General features: G+C 44.0%; 2 non-coding genes and 1 pseudogene across 2 annotated transcripts; 2 read left to right on the forward strand and 1 right to left on the reverse strand.

Annotated features, from left to right (window-relative positions):
* Positions 1–103: 103 nt before the first annotated feature.
* Positions 104–176, reverse strand: TRNAT-UGU (transfer RNA threonine (anticodon UGU)). Its single transcript has one exon. It is a non-coding gene; the product is annotated as a tRNA-Thr (tRNA).
* Positions 177–1,943: 1,767 nt separating this feature from the next.
* TRNAP-UGG (transfer RNA proline (anticodon UGG)) lies at positions 1,944–2,015 on the forward strand. The gene has a single exon. It is a non-coding gene; the product is annotated as a tRNA-Pro (tRNA).
* Positions 2,016–18,130: 16,115 nt separating this feature from the next.
* On the forward strand, positions 18,131–18,542 carry LOC101034875 (peptidyl-prolyl cis-trans isomerase A-like; annotated as a pseudogene).
* The last annotated feature ends 552 nt before the right edge of the window (positions 18,543–19,094 follow it).

Here is a 19,094-nt window from a genome sequence, read left to right on the forward strand (position 1 = left end):
TTCTTCACTAGTCTGTTTCAACATTGGAAAAGGTAAAATGCTCCTTATCCGTGGAAGGTAAAAGCTCCTATTGCCTGGGGAAAGAGAAAAACTCCTATGCTTAAGGCCCCAGCGAGATTTGAACTCGCGACCCCTGGTTTACAAGACCAGTGCTCTAACCCCTGAGCTATGGAGCCAACACATAAGACATGCTTAACAATGAATCAATTATGCAGATAAAATCGTAGGTAACGTATTCATATTTAAATAAACTCTAAAAGATAAAAGGAATTTTTGAAGGACGTGCCTCTTATGTATAAGAAAGAAACATTTTCTTGACCAGGCCCAGACTGGAGTGCAAGTCACTGTAAGGGTAAAATAGGGAATAACAACATTATTGAATAAAAAGTAATGATTATTTATTTCAACTTTTAAATTCTGGATTATTTGCTTCTTTGGAGACAGTTGCATTATCTTTTAAAAATGGCTCTGTTTTTATTAAGATACTTAAATGTATGTTTCGATAGACAAATGGCTTATGTTCTTTAAAAGAGATGAATTTTCAGTTTGCTTATTCATCAAAAACAAACAAATCGTAAAAGACATGAGCATTTAATATATGTTGTTATCTTAACAACGCATGCTCCACGGTACCTGCTCCCCAGCATCAGGCTTGACAAGTCCCAAAGCTCGAGTAACGCCAGGGTCAGGGTGCATTTCATTACAGAAGAGAATGCAAGACTGATCAGAGCCATCTTCCCTAACCCGCTTGTATTCTTAGTCCAGGTCTCTTAGTCTGAGATTGGGGCTGTTTTTAAAAGGGTGACGGCTGTCTTCAAGCACAGGACGGTAGTACCCCTCGGACCTTCAGAGTTTGGAGGTGGAGACAGCGAGGGCCCCAAGGCTTCCAGATCTCCCCCAGACTGTCAGCGGAGTCAGGATCGGTCACAGATTCCTCTGTTACCTGAAGCAGAGGCGGCTAGAAGGGGTCCATCCCTTTCCTTGGTCCTTTAATGTTCGTCTTCCTGCCAACTCGGAGTCCATCGGTAGCTCCTTCTCTTTGGGCCTCCGGGTTTTTCTAAGCTCCAGCTTGAGGTCCAGAAAGAGCAGAAGTGGCATCGTAGCGTGGGAAGGTTGGGGAGGAAGAGTTTCTCCTCTCTGCTCTCCTTTGGTGTCAGCCTCCTAGGAGGCTCAGTCATTCACTGGACAGCTCTTGACCGGGTATCTCCCACCGGCTGGGAGCGAGCTCGGCTCAGGGTAAGCAATGAGGTCAAGGCAGACACTGCTCCGCCCTGGGGAGATTAGGGCCAGAGCCCGGGAGCTTCGTTTCCCAAGCAGAAGAGGCTGCAGAGTAAGGACAGCCCCCTCCCCTCCCACCCACCCACCACCTTTTGAGTGCTAGAGAAATGGGCTTCTGTAGAAGAGAGTGTGGGCAAAGAGCAACTTTTCCCTGACGGCACCTCCTGGACACCCTTGAAAGATGCCTTAAATCTAAACCTATAGTACATAGGTAATCAAGTAAACCTGAAAGGAAATGGCAAAAGCACACACGTGGAGTGTTGGGTGCTGTAGGCGAGAGGTCTGAGGTTTAGAATTCAGCCTCTTTGGGAGCGTTGGTTCCGCCTTTTCCCCTGCCACTCCCACAGGTGGCATTCATCTCTTGGTGAGTAAAATCGGTCGTTCTTGTTTTTCCTGGGTCCTCCAACCACAGGCCACCTGAGACGGTTCTGGTCCCTTTGAGTACCCAGACATTTTCAGTCCATTGACCGACTCACAGCTCGGCCCGGATCCTGAAATGAGTTTCTACCTATGAAACGCAGGCGCTCCGGTCCTTTTGAATCCGCACTTTGACTTTCCCGGGATCTGGAGAAAATCACTGGACTGAAAAAAAATCAAAACTGTTCAAAAGTGCTACAACTAAAAAATAAATGAATAATGTAAGAGAAAAGTGCTTCTCCAGTTGTGGCTCGTTGGTCTAGTGGTATGATTCTCGCTTTGGGTGTGAGAGGTCCCGGGTTCAAATCCCGGACGAGCCCTGTCTTCTTTCATCTTTAAAAGCCAGTTATTAGCAAATAATGCAGTCACCGCCAAGGTTAGGTCCACCTAGCTTGAAAGCTTCTTGTCAACCTGTTGGGGATGAGATTAGATTGCTAAACGAAAGAAAACGAAGATACTACGGAGGCCCGAGGTCTTCATCGCAGACCGGGGTTCCCAGACCGGCTCTGACAGGCATTTTTGTCAGGAGAGTGTTGGGGTAGTTGTTACCCAGTATTTTGTGTGGAACAAACTAGTGCACTTCTCACTAGGTAACTTCGTATGGAAAAGGTTGCTACCTGAAGACGTGTTGGGGTCACAATGTCCCGATAGAACCCGCTTTCTGGGTCCCTGACTGCGCAGTGACCTAGCTGCAGGATGGAGTCTAGCCCCTGCCCTGGCGTTGGCGCCTGCCCCGCAGGCGTTGTTGTCTTGAGACTGCCTATCCCACAGTTGCACGTGCTGTTGCATCGTTCGAATGCAAAATCGCAGCCCTGGGTACCTGAGGAAGACGCAGACAACCGTTTTGCTCAAGAAAGAGCAATTGAATTATTTCCCGGTTTAATTTTCGAAAACACAGTGTAACATAGGATAGAATAGTTGCTTTTGCCACTTCTGGCAAGAACCCATCAGATCCTTTAGCTCTCTTTGATTCACAGGAAAAATCAACAGGCAGTACTGTTTGGTGTCTACCTACAATCTTTGAGTGTGGTTTGATTCTGGAGTGTAGAAGTTGCCCTCACGCTGAACTACTGGGATAACGGTTGCTTCAAACTTGTCTTTCTAAACTGCTTGTTTAGAAAGGAACCTTCAGGCAGGGTGCTCATGCCTGTAATCTCAGCACTTCGGGAGACTAAGGTGGATGGATCACCTGAGGTCTGGAGTTAGAGACCAGCCTGAGCAACTTGGTGAAACCCCATCACTACTAAAAAAACAAAATTTAGCCAGATGTGGTGATGTGCACCTGTACTCCCAGCTACTTGGGAGGCTGAGGCAGAATTGCTTGAACCAGGAGATGGAATCTGCAGTGAGCCTAGATTGGGCTATTGTACCCCAGCCTGGGCAAAAAGAGCGAAACTCCGTCTCTATAAAAAATAAATAAATAAATAAATAGAAATCTTTGACAGGATTTCTGTCTAGCGCAATTATATTTGTCCTTTCTGAGGTTTCCCTTGGAAGAGTTATGTGTTTCAAGGAAAATAAAGGCTTTCGTAAGCCGGGCGCGGTGGCTCAAGCCTGTAATCCCAGCACTTTGGGAGGCCGAGGGGGGTGGATCACAAGGTCGAGAGATTGAGACCAACCTGGTGAACATGGTGAAACCCCGTCTCTACTAAAAATACAGAAAATTAGCTGGGCATGGTGGCGTATGCCTATAATCCCAGCTACTCAGGAGGCTGAGGCAGGAATTGCCTGAACCCAGGAGGTGGAGGTTGCGGTGAGCCGAGATCGCGCCATTGCACTCCAGCCTGGGTAACAAGAGCGAAACTCCGTCTCAAAAAATAAAATAAAATAAAATAAAATAAAATAAAATAAAATAATAAAAATAAAGGCTTTCGTGATTGGTGATTAGAGGAAGGGACGAGAAAAGGAAGAATCTGCCAACATGCCCTGTCTTCTAGGTTGGTTGGCGGGTGGGAAAGGTGAGCTGTCTAGCTTGGGACTTTGTCTTTGCTGAAAGACTACCAGTGTATATGCCCAATAGGAAGTTGGATATAAAGTCTGTGATACATCACATAAAGCATAATAAAAAATAAAAGTTATGTGATCATCTCAATAGATGCAGAAACAGCATTTGATGAAATCCTTTATGATCAAAACCATCAGCAAAATCAGCATAGAAGGGGGCATATTTCAAGGTAACAAAAGCCATCTATGACAAACCCATGACCAACATCATACTGAACCAGGAAAAGTTAAAAGCATTCCTCCTGAAAATAGAACTTGAATGTAAAAAAAAAAAAAAAAAAAAAAAAAAAAAAAAAAAAAAAAGCATTCCTCCTGAAACAAGGCAAGGATGCCCACTTTTTCACAACTTCTATTCGACATAGTACTGTAATTCCTAGCCAGAGTAATTAGACAAGAGAAAAAAATAAAGAACATCCAAGTTGGAAAAGAGGAAGTCAAACTGTCACTGTTTGCTGATCATATGATCAAATACCTAGAAAACCCTAACGACTCATCCAAAAAGTTCCTGGAAATGATCAATTAATTCAGCAAAGTTTCAAGACACAAAATCAACATACACAATCAGTAGCACTTCTACACACCAACAACAACCAAGACATGAATCAAATCAAGAACTCAATCCCGGCCGGGCACGGTGGCTCAAGCCTGTAATCCCAGCACTTTGGGAGGCCGAGGCGGGTGGATCACGAGGTCGAGAGTTCGAGACCATCCTGGTCGACATGGTGAAACCCCGTCTCTACTAAAAATACAAAAAATCAGCTGGGCATGGTGGCGTGTGCCTGTAATCCCAGCTGCTCAGGAGGCTGAGGCAGGAGAATTGCCTGAACCCAGGAGGCGGAGGTTGCGGTGAGCCGAGATCACGCCATTGCACTCCAGCCTGGGTAACAAGAGCGAAACTCCGTCTCAAAAAAAAAAAAAAAAAAAAAAAAAAAAAAAAAAAAAAAAAAATTAAAAAAAAAAAAAAAGAACTCAATCCCTTTTATAACAGCTTCAAAAATAAAAAATAAAATACTTAGGAGCATACTTAACCATAGAGGTGAAAGATCTCTACAAGGAAAATTACAAAACACTGCTGAAAGAAATCGTAGATCACACAAACAAATGGAAGCACATCCCGTGCTCATAGACAGAATCAATATTGTGAAAATGACCATACTGCCTGCCAAAAGCAATCTACAGATTCAATGCAATTCCCATCAAAATGCCACCATCATTTTTCACAAAACTAGAAAAAAAAATCATAAAATTCACATAAATCCAAAAAAGAACCTGCATAGCTCCCAAGCAAGGCTAAGTGAAAAGAACAAATCTGGAGGCATCATATTACCCCTCTTCAAACTCTGCTGCAAGGTTATAGTTACCAAAGCAGCATGGTACTGGTAAAACAAACAAACAAACAACAACAACAACAACAACAACAACAAACCATGTAGACCAATGTAACAGAACAGAGAACCTAGAAAAAAACCAATTACTTGCAGTCAACTAATCTTGGACAAAGCATGCTAAAACATAAAATGGAGAAAGGACATCCTATTCATAGAATGGTGCTGGGATAATTGGAAAGCCATATGTAGAGAAATGAAATTGGATCCTCATCTCTCACCTTATACAAAAGTCAACACAAGATGGGTGAAAGACTTAAAGACCTGAAACCATAAAAATTCTAGCAGATAGCATTAGAAAAACTCTCCTAAACATTGACTTAGGCGAAGAATTCATCACCAAGAAACCAAAAGCAAATGCAACAAAAATACAAATAAATGGTGAGACCTAATTACACTAAAAAGCTTCTACACAGCAAGAGAAATAATCGGCTAAGTAAACAGACAACCCACAGAGTGGGAGAAAATATTCACAAACTATGCATCCAACAAAGGATTCAAATATTCAGAATCTGCAAGGAACTCAAAAAGTCAGCAAGAAAAAAGCAAATAAGGGCCGGGCGCGGTGGCTCAAGCCTGTAATCCCAGCACTTTGGGAGGCCGAGGTGGGTGGATCACGAGGTCGAGAGATCGAGACCATCCTGGTCAACATGGTGAAACCCCGTCTCTACTAAAAATACAAAAAATTAGCTGGGCATGGTGGCGTGTGCCTGTAATCCCAGCTACTCAGGAGGCTGAGGCAGGAGAATTGCCTGAACCCAGGAGGCGGAGGTTGCGGTGAGCCGAGATCGCGCCATTGCACTCCAGCCTGGGTAACAAGAGCGAAACTCCATCTCAAAAAAAAAAAAAAAAAAAAAAAAAAGAGAGAAAAAAGCAAATAATCCTGTGAAAAAGTGGGCAAAGTACATGAATAGACATTTCTCTCTTTTTTTTTTCTACTTGTCTTCTTTTTTCCCATAGCAAATGCCTTTCCACAGATACAAGAATAGAAATTTCTCAAAAGAAGATATACAAGTGGCTAACAAACATGAAAAAACACTCAACATCACTAGTTATCAGAGAAATACAAATTAAAACCACAATGAGATATCACTTTACTCTTTATTTAATTATGGCAAGAATGGCCATAATTAAAAATCAAAAAATAATAGATGCTGGCATGGATATGGTGAAAAGGGAACATTTGTACACTGCTGGTGAGTATATAAACTAGTACAACCAGTATGGAAGACAGTACAGAGAGTCCTTAAAGAACTGAAAGTGGAACTACCATTCAATCCTCCAATCCCATGACTGCGTATCTACCCAAAGGAATAGAAACATATGAAATATATGAAAAAGACACTTGCACAAAAAGACAGCAGCACAATTTGCAATTGCAAAAATATGCTGAAACCAGCATAAATGTCCTTCAATTAACAAGTGGATAAAGAAAGTGTGCTATATTGGCTTGACATGGTGTTCCATGCCTGTAATCCCAGCACTTTGGGGCACCCAGGCGGGTGGATCACTTGAGGCCAGGAGTTCAAGACCAGCCTGGCCAACATAGTGAAACCCCATCTCTACTAACTGGCTGTGGTGGTGCATGCCTGTAATCTCAGCTCCTCGGGAGGCTGAGGCAGGAGAATCACTCGAATCGAGGCAGAGGTTGCAGTGAGCCGAGAATGCAGCACTACACTCCAGGCTGGGTGACAGAGTGAAACCCCATCTCAAAAAAAATAAATCAATGAAAATAAAGTGGGGCCGGGCGTGGTAGCTCACGCCTGTAATCCCAGCACTTTGGGAGGCCGAGGTGAGCAGATCACTGGAGGTCAGGAGTTCAAGACCAGCCTGGCCAATATGGTGAAACCCCATCTTATATATATGTATAAAAAGAAATAAATAAAATAAAATAAAATGGTATGTATACACTATGGAATGCTACTCAGCCATAAAAAGGAACAAAATAATGGTACTGGATGGTGTTGGAGATCATTATTGTAAGTAAAGTAACTCAAAAATGGAAAACCAAATATTGTATGTTCTCACTTATAAGTGAAAGCTAAGCTATGAGGATGCAAAGGCATAAGGAGGATAGAATGGACTTTGGGAAAGGGTGGGAGGGTGGTAAGGGATAAAAGACTCCATATTGGGTACAGTATACACTGCTCGGGTGATGGGTGAACCAAAATCTCAGAAATCACCACTAAAGAACTTCTCCATGTAACCAAAAACCACCTCTTCCTGCTAAACTATTGAAATAAAATAAATAAATCACAAAGAATACACTGACTATTTCAAATAAGACAAGAAGACCAGTTGTGCTAAACTGTGTCAAGTATAAAGAGTAAAGTACACTTGCTGAGCTTAGCATCATTGTCATTATTGACAAAGTCATTAAGATCTTTATTTATTTATTTGTTTGTTTGACATGAAGTCTCACTCCTCTCGCCCAGGCTGAAGTGCAGTGGCATGGTCTTGGCGCACCGCAACCTCTGCCTCCTGGGTTCCAGTGATTCTCGTGCCTCAGCCTCCCGAGTAGCTGGGATTACAGGCTCCCACAGGCCCAGCTAATTTTTTTGTACTTTTAGTAGAGACAGGATTTTGCCATGTGGATCAGGCTGGTCTGAAACTCCTGACCTCAGGTGATCCACCCACCTCAGCCTCCCAAGGTGCTAGGATTACAGGTGTGAGCCACTGCGCTCGGCCTATTTATTTAATTTTTGAGACAAGGTCTCACCCTTTGGCCCAAACTGGAATGCAGTGACATGATCATGGCCTACTGCAGCCTCTAACTCCTAGGCTCAAGGAACCCTCACTTGTTGGCTTCCCAACGTGCTGGGATTATAGGTATGAGCCACTGCCCCTGGCTTTATTAAGAGTTTTATATGTGAAGTGGTGCAAACAGAAGCATTTTATGCTTTTTCTAAATTAAGTATATTCTGTCTTAACTGTATATTTTAAAAGAAAATACAAATTTCATGTCAATGAAGGTAAGATCTTAGAAAGGAAAGCTTAGAAATAAACATCGATAAACAGACTTTTATTTTTTCTTTTATTTAATCACAAACTTTCTTTCTTTCTTTTTTTTTTTAAAGACAGGGTTTCACCACGTTGGCCAGGCTGGTCTTGAACTCTTGAACTCAGGTGATCCGCCCACCTCGGCCTCCCAAAGTTCTGAGATTACAGGCATGCGCCACCATGCCTGGCCTAACCACAAACTTTCATGCACACTCAAGTTTTTATCACTGTTATACCCATGTACACACTTATATGCACACTCCGTGTACACATACCATCATACCAAAACTTCAGGCAAATTTATTTCATATAAGAGTTTGAATAAAGACACTTGTCAAGGTACTTTTATAGAAATTCTAGACAGTACATGTGGTTTTCCTGTTAACTCTATGATTACCAACTTGATTAGTCAATGTACTATTAAACCAATATATTTTTTATACTAGGGAAATGGCTAATTTCACCAGATTCATTTTAATCTGGACAAAGGAAAACATTTACTTTTTTATTTTATTTTATTTTATTTTATTTATTTATTAAGACAGGGGTTTCACCATGTTGGTCAGACTGGTTTTGAACTCCCGACCTCAGGTGATCCACCCACTTTGGCCTCCAAAGTGCTTGGATTACAGGCATTCACACCTGGCCTATTTTATTTATTTGAGACAGAGTCTTGCTCTCTTACCCAAGCAGGAGTTCAGTGCACAATCTCGGCTCACTGCAACCTCAGCCTCTCGTGTTCAAGTGATTCTCCTGCCTGAGCCTACTGAGTAGCTGGGACTACAGGCACACACTACCATGCTCAGCTAATTTTTGTATTTTTAGTAGAGACAGGGTTTCAACATGTTGGCCAGGCTGGTCTCAAACTCCTGACCTCAAATGATCCCATCCCCCTCGGCCTACCAAAGTGCTGTGATTATAGGCGTGAGCCACTGCACCAGGCCAACATTTACTTTTTTATTAATCTTTGTTCCCCTATGTCCAGAGTATAATAATTAGCCCATTAAATAAATATGTGGTCACATTTACCTTCTCAAAAATAAATAGAAATTTATTTTCTCAGATACACTACAAAGTATTCATACTTTTTAAAATTTTGCTCCCTGGTATAGTTTTTATTGTGATATTTCTCTCCATAATCATGTTCAATTATCTTATGTTTTGTTAGTAAAATGTCATCTTGTTAGAGTCACTTTAAAATTTTAAAATGGTCTTATTACGTTTTAGCCCACAGTCCCATATGGGTAGATAGATCGACAGATAGATGATAGATCGATGTGTGTATGCCTATATTTATATATTCATATGTATTATGTCTACCCGAAAAATCTATGAATTTCTTGATGGCAGAGGCCAATATTTGTACCTGTGCATATCAACTTACTTCCCAGAATACAATATTCAATTAATTTTATTGAATTAAATTGAGCCCAAAGTTATTTTTCACAATTAAACAAATGTTGAAAATGGATGGTTTAACATGCTTTATTGCCATAGCAGGGAGGGGGGTATTACTTCAAGAAATGCTGCAAATTGTTACACAAATTCCTTTCGTTGGCCAGTGGTTGGGATGGACTTCAGATTTTATGTTTCATAAAACCAGGTAATATTTTTTTGTTTGTTTGTTTTTTGAGATGGAGTTTTGCTCTTGTTACCCAGGCTGGAGTGCAATGGCGCGATCTCGGCTCACTGCAACCTCCGCCTCCTGGGTTCAGGCAATTCTCCTGCCTCAGCCTCCTGAGTAGCTGGGATTACAGGCACGCGCCACCATGTCCTGCTAATTTTTTTTTGTATTTTTAGTAGAGACGGGGTTTCACCATGTTGACCAGGTTGGTCTACGATCTCTTGACCTTGTGATCCACCCGCCTCGGCCTCCCAAAGTGCTGGGATTACAGGCTTGAGCCACCGCGCCCGGCCAAACCAGGTAATTTTTAAGGCAATACTACATCTCTTCCCTGGGAAACACTTGTAGATCACTCCAGAAGACTTCTTTCCCCCCATGGAATCAATGATCATTCTTTCCATTCCTTTGGTACTCAGAAATCTTTTGGAATAAAATTATTATCTAGTGTGTTTGCATGCATCATTAATAGAACTAGATTAAAAACATTTCTATTTTCCATGCCCACTGAAGCTTGTGGCTAACTCTTTTGATGCTGATAAGTCAGTTTGCCGGTTTTGCAGCACTATTTCGATTTTAGTATGCTGTCTATATCTTGATATTTTTGTGTTTTGTACAATGTCCATATGTACACAAACACACTCCAATTTGACAATTCCTGTTTAATGAATGATAGTTGTAAGGGTTATTGTCGAGTTTAAAATGAGGAAACTGAGGCCAGTATAAGAAAATTAAATGCCAATTTATTCAGCTTCTGGGCGAGGTTTCATGGTCCCGCAGAAAGGGGCCAGAGAAGTCACGTGGCTTCCCGAGGCGTGGGGTTTTATAGCGAGTGAGGGTGTCTTGATTGGTTATGAGGGAACAGAATGTGTTTGGGGCAAGCTGCTGTTGTTAGGTGGGCGGGATTTCCAGTGAGCGGGCTGCCCACGGGGAGTGGTACATGGACGCGGCAAAATGCTATTGGGCAGGTTTCGGCAGGGCTTCTTTTAAATTTTGGTGGGGTTTTTCAACAGCAGGCTTGGCGGAGTGGTGACGTAGTTTTCAGGCCCAGAGAGGGATGGGCGTGTCTGGCCTTACATTCTGACCCTTTTGATGATATAGGACACCGCTTCTTTCCGGCTACTTCCTGCTGAGTAGGGGCGGAGTGAGGGTGCGGGTCAGTTGGCTGGTGCCTCGGTTGGGAGCCAGACATAGGGGTGAAGTAGCATCTGGTTTACGGTCACCGTAGAGATTTTCCTCATGTGGGCCTGTAAAAACCTGAGGAAAAAAGGGGCTAGCATTAGCAGAAGACAAACTACGATAATGGGAGTGATAATAGGGGTTAGCCAGGTAAGCATGGGGGATTGCCACCAGTTGAGAGGCGAGACTGATGCATTTTGCTTTTCGCAGAGGTTTTCTTGGAGGCGATAGAGAGGCCGATGTTTCCATCCACGAGGCCTGTTTCATTGATGTAGTAGCAGCACTGTTCCTGAAGAAATAGACAGGTACCTCCTTCTTCGGCTGTTAGCAGGTCAAGGGCCCGTCGGTTCTGGAGGGTTACCTGGGCCAGCAACTTGATTTGTCACTGGAGGGAGGCCAGGGAGGTGGCTGACGCTTCAATAGCCACACGGAGCTTGTCCTCTAGTTGAGTGACTGAAGTGACACTGTAGCCTAGGGCGCCGCTTTCTAGCCCGACCGCCGCTGCAGAGGATTCTAGAGAGAGACCAACGACCACTGGGAGGAAGACTCCTCATCTGTTTTGGTGATTAGGGGAAGGTGGAAGGAGGGATAGGCGTTTGGCTGGTATACTTCTAACTGCGGGACTAAGGTGACAGGTGCACAAGGGAAAGGGAAGGAGGCTCTGAAGGGTTAGGGGGCGACGGGTTGGGGCCACGGGTGAGGCAGAGGTGAGTGGGGCCCAGGGGTTCGGATGTTTAGTGATTATTTTAGGGGGGCAGTTTCAGGCAGGACACATGGTACCATGGAGTGTGACCTAGGAGTTTGGCTGCTGTGGGGGTGGTTAGGATAACAATGTGGGGTCCCGACCGCCTGGGTTGCAAGGATCCTGGTTTGAGTTCTTGGAGGAGAATGCTGTTGCCCAGTTAGAGAGGCGCCACTAGGTGGGAGTTGTCTGGTCCTGGAAAAATAGGGAGGGAGCGGTCTGCGTGCTCCCTTAACAGGTGTCGGAGGAGGGAGAGGAAGGGAAGGTAGGAAGCCAGTGGAGGGGGGTTTACAGGGAGGTTGTGAGAAAGGCCAGCTGTACAGCAATTTGAAGGGGCTAAGGCCCGTTGGTCCCACTGGGATGGCCCGGACCCAGGCCAGGGCATGAGGTAGGAGTGTGGGCCAAGAGAGCTTTACCTCAATAGCAAGTTTGGCCAAATGATCTTTGAGGATGCTGTGAGCCCATTTAACTTTACCCGATGACTGAGGGTGGTAGGGGATATGTAGTTTCCAGGAGATGTTGAGAGACTTGGCGACCAGCTGGACCACCTGGACTATATATGTTGGACTGTTGTCTGACTGGATGGTTGCAGGCAAGCTGAAATGAGGAATAATTTCTTGAGTAAAGAGGGAAGCCATCGTGTCTGCCATCACCCAGGAGGTGGGGAAGGCTTCAATCCAACCCGAAAAGGTATCTACAAAAGTTAGGAGGTAGCGGAGCTTTCGTGAGTGGGCATGTGAGTCAAGTCAATTTGACAGTCTTGGGCCAGTAGGTTACCATGCATTTGGTAAGTAGGAAACTGTGGCCTTAAGCTTCCCTGAGGCAAGAACTTAGAGCAACTAACGCATGCTTTCTGTACCTGCTCAATTGTCTGTTGTAGACCTGGTGAGAAAAAGAAGGGTTGCACAAAGCAGTGCAAACGCCTTGGGCCCTATGTGTAAGGCTTGGTGGATTTTGTCAATAATTTTAGGGGCCTGTTCCCGTGGAAGGGTGATCCTGTTGTTTAGGAAGATCCAGCCCTTATCAGACTCGGTTCCTCCTCTTAATATGAGGGCCTGTTTTTCTGATGGCGAGTAAACCAGCGGCGTGGCCATGGTGAGGAACAGGACAGGAGTGGGGACTAGCCTGGTACTGGTGAAGGATTTTGCTGCTGCATTTGCCCTTGCATTGCCCCGGGAAATGGCATCTTGCTGGGCCTGGTGTCCTTGGCAGTGGATGATCGCAACTTATTTGGGCAGTGATAGGGCCTGCAGGAGATTGGAGATTTGGGTAGCATTGATTATGGGCGGCCCTTTCGTAGTAAGGGCAGAGTGGCTGTGGGTAATAAGAAAGGCATACTTTGAGTCAGTATAGATATTCACTCGCTTTCCCTGTGCTAGTGTGAGAGCTCGGGTTAAGGCAATGAGCTCCACCTTTTGCAATGTGGTTCCATCGGGGAGGTGACATGCCTCGAGGGTGGCTGAATCTGTGACTGTTGCATAGGCTGCTTTTCACTGCCCCTCAGCTGTCACTGTTGAACTCCCATCTACATAAAAGGTAAGATCTGGGTTAGATAGGGGAAGGTCAGACAGGCCCTCCTGAGGTTTAGCAAATGTATCTATTAGTTCAGGGCAGGAATCGGCTGAGGAGAGGGAATGGGATGGAAGAGGAAGCAAAGTAGCTGGGTTGAGTGGAGAAGTGGGATGAAGACTGACTGAAGGATCTTCAATAAAGAGTATATGAAACTCCTGTAGGCGAGAGGGTCCTAGGTGAGCGAGAGATTTGTGAGAGAGAAGGTTGATTAGCTGATGAGGAGGGAACACTGAGATGGGCTGGCCCAAGGTAAGTTGTAGGGATTCCTTCCTAAGTTCTGTTGTCACTCCCAGGGCCTGCAGGCAAGGCTGCCACCCCCTGACTGTGGGGTCAAGCTGTTTTGATAAGTAGGCCACAGGACGATATACAGGACCCAGGGGTTGGGTGAAGACCCCAACCGCAATCCCTTGCTTTTTGTCAGGGAACAAGTGGAAGGGGTGGTTAAGGTCTGGCAGTTGGAGTGAGGGTGCTGTGGACAAGGCAGTTTGTAGGGTTTTAAAAGCTTGTTTTACAATCCCAGGGTGGGAGAGGGGTCCCATGGGTGTGTCCTTAGCTGCCACATACAGAGGTTTAGCTAGAGTGGCAAAGTTAGGTATCCAATGATGGAAGAATCATACAAATCCTAAAAAGGAGAGAATCTGGTTGGCAGTTCCCGGGGGCTGCAGTTAAAGAAGTGCCTGCTGGCAATTTGTTGTTAGGTCCTTAGTTTTGGGGGTGAGGCCCAAGTAGACTACCGAGGTGACTGACAACTGTGCTTTGGAGGGAGATACCCGGTACCCCTGAGATCCAAGAAAGTTAAAGAGGGTGACAGTGTGCTGCTGAGACATGGAGAGGTAGGAGCTACAAAGTAATAGGTTATCCACGTACTAGAGCAGGAGACTGGGTTGGAGCGGGCATCAGCTGCTAAGGCTTGTCTGAACATATGGGGGCTGTCCCTGAATCTCTGGGGCAGAACCATCTAGGTGAGCTGCTGTGACAGGTTGCTGTCAGGATCGGTCCAGGTGAAAGCAAAGAGGAAGTAAGACTCAGGATGAAGGGGAATGGTAAAGAAGGCGTCTTTGAGGTTAAAAACTGTAAAATGAGAGGTAGTGGAGGGGATGTTGGATAATAGGGTGTATGCTTTGGGGACCACTGGATGGAGGGGTACCACCGCCTTGTTGATGATGTGCAGGTCTTGAACTAGGCAGTAGTCGCCGGACAGCTTTTGGACTGGTAAGACAGGAGTGTTAGAAGGGGAACTGGTGGGGATAAGGAGCCCCTGGGCCAAAGGTCGGGTGATGATAGGCTTTAGGTTCTCGCAGTGGGTTTTTGAGATGGGAAACTGAGGATGTGAGGGAAAGTGGGTAGGGTCTTTGAGAAGTATTTTAACTGGCGTGTGATGTCTGGCCACCACAGGCTTGGAGGTATCCCATACCAAGGGATTAACCTCATTAGGAGGGATAGGGGGTTGAGGCGAGGGATTAAGACAGGGCATGGTGCCGGTTAGGAGTGGCACTAGGAGGTGAGTGGAAGATGGGCTTGAGTGTGGGGGTGCCAGTGAGTTGGAGAGTGGCCCCCTACAGTCTGGAGAATGTCTTGTCCTAAAAGGGGGACTGGGCACGAGGGTATGATTAAAAAGGAGTGGGAAAAGGGGTGTCCCTCGAGGACATAGGCTAAAGGGTAGGCTTGATTAGGACAGGAAGGCTTGCCATCAATTCCCATGACTGAAACCTGGGAAGGTATGCTAGGTCCTGAGTAGGAAGGCAATACAGAATTGGGAGCCCCGGTGTCCACTTAGGAAGGAAATGGACTTACCCGCTGCCTGCAGCGTTACGCTGGGCTCGGCAAGGGTGATGGGGATCTTCGAATTCGGGTCTTGTCAGTTGTCCAGCAAGCCAAGAAGTTTCAGTGATGGGACCATCTCCTGTGGACAGGCCTGCCCTCCGCATAGAGGTGTGGGGGGTGAGCCAAAGCCATAACTGGTATAAGCAGATCGTGGAACAAACATCAGTCTCTGGATGTGCATACAAATCTGCTAATGAGAGCCTAAATGCATGAAAGTCAATGCTCTCCACATAGGCAGATCCTGTGATCATTATGGTCTATTTCCTTTCAAAGGACAACAAATATCTTTTTTTTTAAACATATATATATATATATATATATATTTTATATATAAATGGACATTTGAAGTTCAGCTAAGTTAGGGCACTCTTCAAAGCTAGTGACATCTCAGATTCTCTTCATAGATGCAGTTTACATATAACAGGTATAAAGTTTATTTAAACACATGTTGCTTCAGGTATAAAGTTTATTTAAACACATGTTGCTTATTAATACAGTTAGTCATATTTTTACCATATGACATAGTAGGAGGCAAAAAAGGGGTTCCTTTAGCATATAGTATTGCTTACACTTTCATTTTTTTAAAAAGCTATAAGAGGAATTTAGAAAAAAATTCTTTTGCAGGGTATCAATACTTTTACATAATCTGTTTCAAGGTGATCATTTTTCACTTCAAATATTCAAGAAGATGGAGCCATCTCTCTGGCAATAAAATTGGTTATAACACTAATTGACATTTGTCTAAGATAGATCAAACTCAACGAATCTCAAAACAGATAAAGACTCTATGGTTCTTAACTAATATTTACTAGTGATACACTTCCAGATAGATGGTAATCTTTCTCAGTATATGTTGTTTGGAGTAGATACTATGGTAGAATGCAGATATGAGTGATAAGAGTTCTGGTTACTATTTCTAACTTTTTTTTTTGGGGGGGGGGGGACGGAGTTTCGCTCTTATTACCCAGGCTGGAGTGCAATGGCGCGATCTCGGCTCACCGAAACCTCCGCCTCCTGGGTTCAGGCAATTCTCCTGCCTCAGCCTCCTGAGTAGCTGGGATTACAGGCACGTGCCACCATGCCCAGCTAATTTTTTGTATTTTTAGTAGAGATGGGGTTTCACCATGTTGACCAGGATGGTCTCGAACTCTCGACCTCGTGATCCACCCGCCTCGGCCTCCCAAAGTGCTGGGATTACAGGCTTGAGCCACCGCGCCCGGCTATTTCTAACTCTTAAATCACTGCCGTTAAAATAGAGATAGTTGTAGAAAGTTTAGTAAAATATTATTTAACTATATATTTATAGTTACTAAATTTATGTTGTTTCTTAAGAATCCGTGGTTAGACTCAAATTTATTTATAACACCTACATTTAATTTTTAAAAAATCTATTGCTATATAATGGCTGTGAATATTTTGTGGCTACATGTAGTATTTTGATAGCTGTATAGAAAGTGTAAGGAAGCAATCAGGCTAACTGGAATATTCATCACCTCAAACATTTATCGTTTTGTGTTTGTGTGGAATATTAATATTACAATTTTTTTCCAGCTATTTTGAAATACACAATAATTATTGTTCACTATAATTTTCCTACTGTACTATTAAATACTAAAACTTAGTTTTTCTGTATTTCTGTGTCCCTTAATCAACTTCTCTTCATCCCCCTCTTCCCTTCCCAGCCTCTGGTAACCACATTTCACTCTCTGTCCCCATGAGATTTACTTTGCGAGTTTCCGTGTGTGAGTGAGACCATGTGATGCCTAAGTTTAAATATTATGCTGAAAAGAAAATATTCGCATAGACTCCTCCAACTTATGCCGCTGCTCATGCAGGTGTTCTCCCTTGAGGGATATTTATCAGCCATCACTCTTGCCTTGTCCCTTATCTTCCCTGAGAGCTAAATCCAGGTGGATGAACTGAAGTGAAAGAGGGGGCACAGTGTAATGGGCAAAACGGTGGTTAATAAGGCAGCAACGGAACCAAGATGAAAATGGTTCTGTGAAATGAGGAGGTGGAGGCTTCTGGCCTCCATCCGTGAGCACAGACAAGTGGAAGCATCTTCTCTGGAGAGACTGGCAAGGGTGCTGGGTCAGTTTCTGTGGGGTCAGAGAAGGCAGAGACCATGATGGTGTGTTGCAGGGACAGGTAGGGCCTTGTGAGCTCACAGTGGGGCACAGCCATTAATGGCAATATAAAACGGAGGGTACTTGCTGACGTCTCTTATTTATAGCTCTTATTTTTCTTCTAATGTCTAGCCGTGTCATACACAAGAATTATCATTTAGGAAAACAGTGACTATGTATTTTACAAATACAAGATTGAAAACGCTGCATATTTTCCTCTTTCTACACTTGTCATTCTTATTCAGCTTATTTGTATCTGTAGAGTATGTGTAATTTTTCCATGTGCAAAAATGCTGTTTGTGTGTAATAGACTACTGACTGTATCATATATTTGAACAAAACTGAAGAAATAATAAGCAACATTGATATTTGTGCAAAAATATGATAAATGTGTAACTATGGTGCTTATTATGTTAAAAGCTCATTTTGCTCCTGCTTTGGAAGAATTGGCCTAATGCGTTTGACATTTGAAATATAAATAACCCCAGCACTTTGTGGGGGCTGAGGCAGGTGGATCACCCGAGGCGGGTAGTTTGAGACTAGCCTGACCTACGTGAAGAAACCCTGCCTCTACTAAAAATATAAAATTAGCCAGGCATGGTGGCACATGCCTGGAATTCCAGCTACTTGGGAGGCTAAGGCAGGAGAATCTCTTAAACCTGGGAGGCAGAGGTTGTGGTGAGCCGAGATCGTGCCATTGCCCTCTAGCCTGGGCAAGAAGAGTGAAACACCATCTCAAAAGAAAAGAAAAAAAAAAGGCTTTGCAGACGCCGACGCCGCGTGGAGCCTTCTAGTATCAGCCACGGTCAACCCCACCGTGTTCTTCGACATTGCCGTAGATGGCCACCCACTGGGCCGCATTTCTTTCGAGCTGTTTGCAGACAAGGTTTCAAAGACGGCAGAAAACTTTTGTGCTCTGAGCACTGGAGAGAAAGGATTTGGATATAAGGGTTCCTGCTCTCACAGAATTATTCCAGGGTTTATGTGTCAGGGTGGTGACTTCACATGCCATAATGGGGCGCTGGTGGCAAGTCAATCTACGGGGAGAAATTTGATGATGAGAACTTCATCCTAAAGCATACAGGTCCTGGCATCTTGTCCATGGCAAATGCTGGACCCAACACAAACGGTTCCCAGTTTTTCATCTGCACTGTCAAGACTGAGTGGTTGGATGGCAAGCATGTGGTCTTTGGCAAGGTGAAAGAAGGCATGAATATTGTGGAGCCCATGGAGCGCTTTGGGTCCAGGAATGGCAAGACCAGCAAGAAGATCACCATTGCCGACTGTGGACAACTTTAATAAGTTTGACTTGTGTTTTATCTTAACCACCAGACCATTCCTTCTGTAGCTCAGGAGAGCACCCCTCCACCCCATTTGCTCGCAGTATCCTAAAATCTGTACTCTCACTGCAGTTCCCTTTGGGTTCCATGTTTTCCTTGTTCCCTTCCATGCTTAGCTGGATTGCAGAGTTAAGTTTATGATTATGAAATAAAGACTAAATATTAGCTGGGCATGGTGGCGTGTGCCTGTAATCCCAGCTACTTAGGAGGCTGAGGCAGGAGAATTGCCTGAACCCAGGAGGCGGAGGTTGCGGTAAGCTGAGATCACGCCATTGCACTCAGCCTGCGTAACAAGAGCAAAACTCCATCTCAAAAAAAAAAAAAAAAAAAAAAAAAAGACTAAATAACAAAAAAGAAAAGAAAAAGAAATAACTCAGATCTTAGAGATAATACAACGAAATTAACTTATTGAATGTTACCTGTTTTAAAAATGTCAGCATTGCTTTGTTAATACATTGCTTGACATTGCAGCGTTTTCAAAAGGTTAACTACATTTTTGCAATCTTAAAATATTTTAAATTTTCTTTCTCAGTTTTTCCACACTTTATTAGGGAAAGAAGCGTAAAGGGTAAAAAATAGAAATGTTTTGTTGTAAAGGTGACCTAA

The sequence above is a fragment of the Saimiri boliviensis genome, chromosome 2 (genome assembly GCF_048565385.1).
Source record: "Saimiri boliviensis isolate mSaiBol1 chromosome 2, mSaiBol1.pri, whole genome shotgun sequence".
Lineage (NCBI taxonomy): Eukaryota > Metazoa > Chordata > Mammalia > Primates > Cebidae > Saimiri > Saimiri boliviensis.